The following is a 9,140-nucleotide window of genomic DNA, read 5'->3' on the forward strand; positions in this document are numbered from 1 at the left end:
CTGTTATGGCAGTCAAACTAGCGGGGATAAAAGGAGTTATATTGGATACTGACTGTGCAACCCCTCCATTGTCATCTTGTCAGATTCACTATCAGGACTACTGGCAATCAAAAATAGGAATTCATATAGCAGAAATAATGATTAATGAAATATTGTCATTAACAAAATTGGCACAGATGGGAGTAAACATTGAAATAGCAAGGATCTCCACATTTGTTGGGATAGCAAGAGATGAGGAAGCAGACTGAGTAGCAAAGAATACTGTAAACAATGAAAAGACTGACAGATCCTTCTAACTACACAGTTTAAAAACCTAATTAAAATAAACTGAGGAATGGCAGGAAGTATTGACCAAAGAAACACGGGGGAAAGATTTCATGATTTGTGCCCTAGAATCAAAAATACTGACACACTGCAAGAACCTGAGCAAGTGAGGTACCCTATTTCAAATACTTAACCAACACTGGCTTAAACAGTAACTTGGCCTTTATTAATAAACACAAGGATGAGAGACATACAAGGTCAGGGAAACAGTTGATCATGTGACAAGATTGTAACCTTGATAGGGGAATTTTCTGTAACAAACTCAGGCATTCAAAAGTGACAAAGATTACAATAACTTACCTAACAAATTTATTTGAGCATAAGCTTTTGTGAGCTACAGCTCACAGGTGTAGTTCACAAAAGCTTAAGCTCAAATAAATTTGTTAGTTTCTAAGGTGCCACAAGTCCTCCTTTTTCTTTCTGCGGATACAGACTAACACGGCTGCTACTCTGAATAACTTACCTAGTAAGAGCATCAGGAAAATGGTGCACCTTTAAGATAGCCGTATTAAAAAAAAAACAAAAAACATGAAATCCAGCACCTGGCATTTAGACTGGGAATGTGGCCATGCCACAAAATACAAGAAGCAGCAGCTGAAAGGACTTGCTTGCTCCCTGAAAGAGGGGCTGGCTAGGGCCAGGACCCAACCAGAGACTGCTAGATGCCAGAGCCCCCATTGAGGGAAGATAGGCCTGCTGTGGGGCTGTTGTCTTCCCTTTGTTCCCATGTTTACTCTTCCACTCAGGAACTACTTATGGTCTCAATGGGACTACTTCAGTTAAGCCCCTTTCCCCAGAGAATGACCCTCCTCACTGAACCTGTATCACTTTGCCCCTACTGGAGTCCATGCAGTGATTTGTCACAGTTCATGTGTGACCATGTCACTTCTGGGCTTATGTCCTTGTTAGCCTGGAAAAGCTGACTAGAAATGGCTGGATGTAGTTGTCACACAGATTGATGTGATTTCACTAATACTTGCTACCTTCATGTAATTTATTCAATGTTAGTACTGTGGGCCAGACCCTGACCTAATGTAAATAGCTGCAGCTCCATTGATTTCACTGTGTCCATTTACACCTGAGGATCTAGTCCACTCTGTTTTTTGTTTGAAAAATACAAAGCATTAGAACTTGCAATACAAAGCGGTTTTTTCTACCGTTAATACATATGCTAGTCAAGCAACATTGAATAGTGGGTACCTTAATTATGCAAAATGCTGTACTATGTGCTGCTAGGGGAGGGACAGCGCAGTGGTTTGAGCATTGGCCTGCTAAACCCAGGATTGTGAGTTCAATCCTTGAGGGGGCCATTTAGGGATCTGGGGCTAAAATTGGGGATTGGTCCTGATTGGAACAGGGGTTTGGACTAGATGACCTCCTGAGGTCCCTTCCAACCCTGGTATTTTATGATTCTAGTTGACAGGGAGAATCATGATTATGTAGGTATATACATAGGATGACCATGCCATGCATTGTATGGCATGTTTTTATAAACCCTGTTCTTTGTAAAGTATCCTTATTTCATTAATAAGTGTTTAGGTTTAATTGTTAATGTTAGCTATTTATTTAGGACAGCTTAGTTATTTTATAGTATTCCTCTAACAGCTGCTAGAAGGTCAAAGCAGCACAGATGCTTTATTCTGTGTTAAGAATCTTATGGCTCCAAATGTCAAAATCAATCATTCATGTGTACCTTGTCTGATTGTCTCAGGTGGGGATTTTGCCAATACTTTGAAGAGCTCAGGCAAAAATAGATTCTTGGCTGTCAGAAACTGATGACACATTATTGATTTATAAAGCACCTTTCACAGCTATCAGGAAGCTGTGCAAATAACTTAAGATCAAATCAAAAGTAAATAAGCAAATAAAATGGTTTGACTTTTAAAAACTAGGAACTGGTGCAAATGCTGCTCAAAACTTTCAAACTTTTCACCAGACAATGCTAACAGCGCACTTTGCTGTTATCTGCTCTCATAATTAACTAACCTGCTGGTGGTGCACAATTGAATAAATGCTTCACCTTATGGCCTACTCTGAAGATCCATAACCTTGAGCTCTGGCGAAATGTTCAAAGGAGTAAATCCCAGTATGAGTGGGAATCAGGAGATTCTGCTACTGATTTGTTGTGCAACCTTGGGTTTGTCACAATATCTCAGCATGTAATCTCCCCCTCCCCCCACCTCCATCTGCAAAATGGAATTTTCTCTCTCCTAATGCTACCTGCTCCCTCCCTAGGCCTAACAAGGGTGAAATGGTAGGAGCATACTGTGCCCAATTCAGGGACACAGGACCTTCTTTGACCTTTCCACTGCTCACCTGAAAGCAGACATTACTACATTCTTGGCTGGCAGCTCAAGGTATCCACCTCAAGAATTAGTGTCAATGCTACTGATGTAGCACTGAAATACCAGCACAGAAAATATCATTGCCTCTGTATAAATCTATGGTACACCCACATCTTGAATACTGTGTGCAGATGTGGTCACCCCATCTCAAAAAAGACACATTGGAAAAGCTTTAGAAAAAGGCAACAAATATTAGGGGTATGGAACAGCTTTCATATGAGGAGAGATTAATAAGACTGGGACTTCTCAGCTTGGAAAAGAGACAACTAAGGGGGATGTGATAGACCTCTATAAAATCGTGACTGCAGAGAAAGTAAATAAGGAAGTGTTATTTACTCCTCAACACGAGAACTAGGGGTCACCAAATGAAATTAATAGGCAGCAGTTTTTAAAACAAAAGAGTATTTCTTCACACAATGCACAGTCAACCTGTGGAACTCTTTGCCAGAGGATGTTGTGAAGGCCAAGACTATGACAAGGTTCAAAAAAGAACTAGATAAAGTCGTGATGGACCTATCCTCCAATGGCCATTAGCCAGGATGGGCAGAGATGGTGTCCCTAGCCTCTGTTTGCCGGAAGCCAGGAATGGGTGACGGGGGATGGATCACTTGATGATTGTGTGTTCTGTTCATTCCCTCTGGGGCACCTGGCTTTGGCTACTGTCAGAAGACAGGACACTGGGCTAGATGGACCTTTGGTCTGATCCAGTATGGCCATCCTTACGTTCTATTGGTAGCCAACAAAGAAGCAAGCTCTTTCTAAGGCAACTTAGAAAACCTTACAGAATGTGCAGGTGGAAGGGAATTAAGCACTCTCAAGCCCATTATTAACTCTTCAGCACATGGCAATCTCATCTTTGTCTGATTGTGGTATGTACCCCATAAAGGCTCTGAGAGGATTAATGTGGGCCTGAGAGGCCAGTGATGCTACTGAGCTGCATCTGGAGCATAGGTCAGGTTTAATTAAAGATGAGTCCCAGCTCAGAGAGGAGCTGGGTGGTTAGCTTACATTGAAGTTTGAAGCAAAGAGTGCTATAGGGACAGGAAAAGGAACTCTGGGATTAGAGAGGAGGGATACTGGAAGGGTCCAGAAGGAAGCCTGGGGAGAAGTTGGTCCCGGGATCTTTTCCTAAGTAGTGAAGTCTAGCAAGAGAGACTTGGAGTGGCCAGTGGGGTGGAGCACACTGCAGTGATGAGTACTGCTAATGGGATGGGATCTGGACTTGTTGATGTACTCAACTGAGGAACAGACAAGGATGAAAGGTCAAATCTGGGGAGGGTAGATGGGAGTGGAGGTGGTTACATTTGGGATTTTGTTTGTGAGATTCCAGGGGAGGGCCTAAATCTGTGAGTCCTAAATCTAGAAAGGTTGTGCGGAGAAGGTCTATAAAGGGGTTATGGTGGGGAGAAGTCTGGGAAGGAAGCAGCAAGGATTTTGACAGAACAGACTGCTGGTTATAGGGTCCCTGATCTGGAACCCAGTCTGGAGGATGGTCTGGGTTTGCCCATAGGCCTATGGTAAGGTAGCATGAGGCCCTGAGTAGGGGACAAGGATGATGGCGAGCCCTGAGAGAAGAGTGTCAGGACCACAGGGCACACAGTCAGGGCCAAAGTCCTTTTATAAGGACATCAGATGGCTATTTGAACTTCCTGTTACCCTGGAAGGCGTGAGATGAAAACATGACCTGGCTGGAGGGTCAAATTGTGAGAAGAGACCCTACAGGCTTGGTATGACTTTAAGCAGGGAGCACTAGACAGGTAAGAGCCTGTTACACCATGCTTAGCCACCACCTCTACGGTCTGTGAATGGAAACTTGTTACAGATTAACTTGACTGTTTGGCCATGAACAGTGACTAACCCTGGGTAAAATAGTCAATACAGGTGATCTGCTTCAATAACGCTAAACGGTGAGCCTGTAGAGAGATTAAAGAAACATCATTCTAGCATCATGTCTGCAGCAGCTGTGGCCATGGCTGAGGTGAAACTTCCATTCAGAGACCCTAATTCTGGTTACTTTACATAACCTTCCACAGAAAATTCTCCTTTGAGCTGAAGTCTCTCATGTTTGAAGCCTAATCATCCTCACTTGTAATTCAGGTGTAACTCGACTGAAGACAAGGGAGTTAAACAGCAGAAGAGAGGAAAGTCTGGTCCTTGTGTTCTGCCCAGAAATGTAGTTATATGAAAAAACTAAAAAAATCTGTCTAGAAACTTGTTACAACACAATGAAAATCAATGGTTTGCAGCCAGTGATAAAAACCCTGACATCAGTTTTGGATCTTGAATTTTTCAGGGGTTTGGATTTAAAACTTCAGGCATGGTGTGTGTGCCTAGTGTTTCCTGAGAAACACCGTTTGGGAGAGTGGACCAGCCTGTAAACTGACAAGATAGCAGAAAACCAGGGGGGCTCCAGAGAGTGGTTCATCCTTTCTGTGCCTAAGGATGTCACAAAGGTATTTAGGCACCTACAGATGTAACTAGGTGCTTAGTGGGCTATTCAAAGGTGCTTAAGTGAGAGTTGCCTAATTCCCATTGTTTTTTCCAAGGGGATTAAGTGCCTAACCTGCTGCTCTAAATTGTCAATTGTTCACTGCTGAGGCCAGCCCTGATTTGACAATTATGCACCCAAATCATAGATTAGATTGTCTTAAATGACAAGCCATTCTGTAAAGTACTCTGGAGGGGTCAGGCTACAGTAACAGCCCCCAGGAAGTACTCTGAATTTTTCCCAGCATCCGCTGGGGGACACAATGGCAGCAGCAGCATCCTGCCACCTTGGACACAGTGTAGCTTCTGCTACACATCAGGAAACCTTTGCTGGCTGGTGCAGCAGGCATGGCAGAGCCTCATTACTTCCTTTTGGGGGAAGCTAGTACCATTGTTAGGAGCTGTGTGCAGTATCTACATTCCCCAGCTGCACTGGCATAGGAGCATAACTGATGGTTCCTTATACCCAGCTCTTCCTCCCACCCCACACTTCCTCCTTTGTACACCTGCACAGCACCATCCACGTCCTGGTTCTAAACTGGCCCCAAAATGTTGCCTTCCTTCCAACCATTCTCCCCTGCATTCTCTCACCTTAGAGACACAGGCTTTTGAGCTACACAGAGCCCTTTTTCAGGCCTGGGAAATGTACTCCGTGTCACAGCACTGCAAGATGGACAGATTCTTTAGCATAAGTAGCTAACACATTTCAAGGGACTATTCAAGGTGAAGCAGCCCATTTACACTTCTCCAGTCATGGTGGGGACAGGAGTGGGTGGAGAGGAGTAAAAAAGGCTGGGGGGGGAGGGCTAGTGCATTGGTTATAATAAGCCATGTATCCAACGTCTCTATTTAGTCCATGAGTTTTGGTGTAGCAAAGTTGAGTTTAAGCTCCCAGGCTCATCTTTTGAAGGTGCTGTACAGGTTTCCTTTGAGGATGAGGACTCTGAGATCAGGTATAGAGTGATCACTTTGTGGAAAAGTGTTCACTCACTGCGGATATGGTGTCTTTTGTTATCTTTTTCTGTCTAAGATTCAAGAGCATAGGTGAAATGAGACAGTTACTGTAAGGACATTGAGTGCACTATAAGGCACCCCCTACACTCCGGTTGTGACAGGCATGTGTAGGACCCACAGATACTGAAAGCTGTGTTGTGTGGGTATTCATCATTGTAGCAGTGGAGAGATGCCTACAGATTTTGCATCTGTGTTCAAGCAGGAGCTGATGTCACTTTGAGTTGGTGTCATAGACTGTGGGGAGCTTGCTTCTGATCTTGGAGAGGTTGTTTGAAGGCCGAAAGAGGGGCTTCAGGAAAGATTTCTTTCAGGATGTGGTCCCCATTGAGCAGGGGTTGTAATTCTTGGAAGGAGTGGTGAGCTGGAAATGAGCTGTGCTATGCTATTTAAGCTTTCCTGAAAGGTACTTCAACAGCTCATTTTGTGCTTAGGCTTTTGAAGGCAATGGGATAGGTTTCATATACAGCATTCTCAACATAACTTTGACTAAGGTAACCACATGAAAAGTGAGAGATTTTTGCATTTATTCCTTCTTGAAATCTCAAAGGAACTATAGTAAGTTATTAAAGTACTATAACTTCAGGTGTTAATGAGCTGTTAGGAACAAAACTGTGATTAGTCTTGGTTGCATTCTATAGAAGAATAATCTTCTTAATGCCTCATACAAAAGGAGTTCCATGATTTTATTTTCATTCACATCAGCTGGAGCTAAGACAAGTACTAGATAAGACAGCTGTGTATATTAAAAAAAAAAAAACACAACACTTCAGCTATAGTGAAGCACAAGTAATTTAAACCTATAACTACTTGAAGTGTAGCAAATGAATAAAGCCTCTTTAACATACTAGATTTGTAGACTTCACTCCTGATTTATGCTGGAAAAAGTACTGAATCTCAAATTCTACCAAAATATTTTGTCATGCGTGCATTTAAAGCCAATATAGATCAACACAAAAAACTCTAATACCACTGTGGGGCTTTACAGTGCAATGGAGGCATCTTTGTATGGGGTATTAGAGATGCCTCCATTGCATTGTAAAGCCCCACAGCTGGAATCAGATCCACATGGGCAGAGCTCCAATGGGACTCCATGTGGGTATAAGGGTAGGTGCATCTGATCACTAGCTTAGACCTAAGTACCCAGCCTCATCCAAAACATAAAAATAGAACTTATGCCCCATCAGTAATAAATATACAGTAAAATGAAGTCTGTGTGCAAAATGTACTGTGTACCCAGTCTCACCTCCTCTGGCAACATCCCTCCTGAGCAGGCAATTCTACTCTTGCATTGTTACGTATCTGGAAAGACTTGTACTTTCACTCTTCTTGATATTCTGCAACTCTATCGGCTGTACTCACTGGAAATTAGCCCTAATTATTTTTCTCTGCAGTGTTACATTTTGACCTGCATGTGCTTTTACCATAAGAAGTTTCTGCCCTGAACAACTCTTAGGCAATACTTGTGCCCTTTAAGAGTTAACGAGAACCTGTTGACAAATAACTTTGTGCCCTTTTGGCAATGTATGACTAAGCATGTGATTTGACAGCCTCCCTGCAGTTTCTCGTGGCTGGTTTTCCCCTACCTCCATACTGTGCTGAAGTTAAGACTTATTGAAATTTCCAGCTGAGATGAAGAATGAAGGCAAAATTGTCTAGGCACTTAATGTCAATTTCTGACTCCACAGGGATACTCCTTATAACATATAATTTTGAGGGAAGAGTTTACCTATTAGAAATCCGTGTCTCGGGTGCTAAGCTAGACTAAAAGTTTTAAAGCTATTAGAAGTGATTGAGAAGTTTTATTACAGAGTTTGTATAAGTTTCATTCACACACACTGAAGCTGAATGCAGGTTAATTTGAACAAGTGCAACTTTACTAAACCCTCCAGACAGATCTGTCCATGTGGCTGAGTTGCTTCAACCTAACACCCTGCATTCATGTTCCACTAATGTCCCTCCAGTAATAGGCTCTGATTCCAGCTTCACTTTCTGTAGCCTCTGATTTTCATCAACTTTACTCTTTAAACTTGGAGATTAAATCCATCAACAGACATCACTATTCCCTCATCCCCCTTCCCCCAACTTACTGATCCTGAGTGTGTATATATCCTGTTCATGGTGTCAGCTAACACCAGTAACACAACACCTTTGTTCTTTTGCTGGGGGCCTGAAGGACATTCATCAGCTCACTGCTGTGGCAATGTGCTGGCTATCAAACTTAGATATAAATTTGTAGTCATGGCTACCTATCCGAGCCATACAAAAAGACACTTCTGATCTCTACCTGGTAGCAGTGCAGTGCATGTTCATGCACCTCTACTATCTTTGGAGCACTTAGAAGGGCTTTGCCATGATTATCCCTAGGGGTTTGTGGTCTGATCGCACTACTGCTGATGGAATTGCTCCACTCCAAATACCATAGCCAGAAGCTCTGTCTATTTGGATGTAGTCCCTATGTGACTGGATCAGGCAAGACAGCCACAGGAGAGTGCTCATATTGGGTGCTGAGAAAGGGGCAGACGCAAGCATCCCCCCAGCATGGGGAGGAACTAAAATACAGGGGACCACAAAGGGGAAAAAAAAATAGGAACCGATGTGGGGTCAGAGCCAAAACTAGGGAACTGGAAGGGCACACTAAGCAGAGAACCCCAGACAGCACACACTGCTCCATCTAAGGAGCCAGCAGATGCTGCCCAGAGGAACTCTGCCTGGATGTGGGAACAGATAAAAGAATGAAAACAGGTCCCAGAGTTGTAGGCCCCCCAGCCAGCCTCCTCTCCCTGATATTATAAATGGCCACTTTGGTCATAGCTAGGAGGATGTTGACGAGGTGGTCCCGTGACTTCGTGGGGCCATGTATTAAAAAGGTGCAGGGAAAAGTGCAGCCAGAACCTCAACAAGAGGTTCTGGAGGAGCCAGAAGAGGGGCTGCAACTTGCCGCACTGCAGATAGGCATGTGCCAGGGTCTCC

This window comes from Lepidochelys kempii, chromosome 1 (genome assembly GCF_965140285.1).
Source record: "Lepidochelys kempii isolate rLepKem1 chromosome 1, rLepKem1.hap1, whole genome shotgun sequence".
In the NCBI taxonomy this organism is placed as follows: domain Eukaryota; kingdom Metazoa; phylum Chordata; order Testudines; family Cheloniidae; genus Lepidochelys; species Lepidochelys kempii.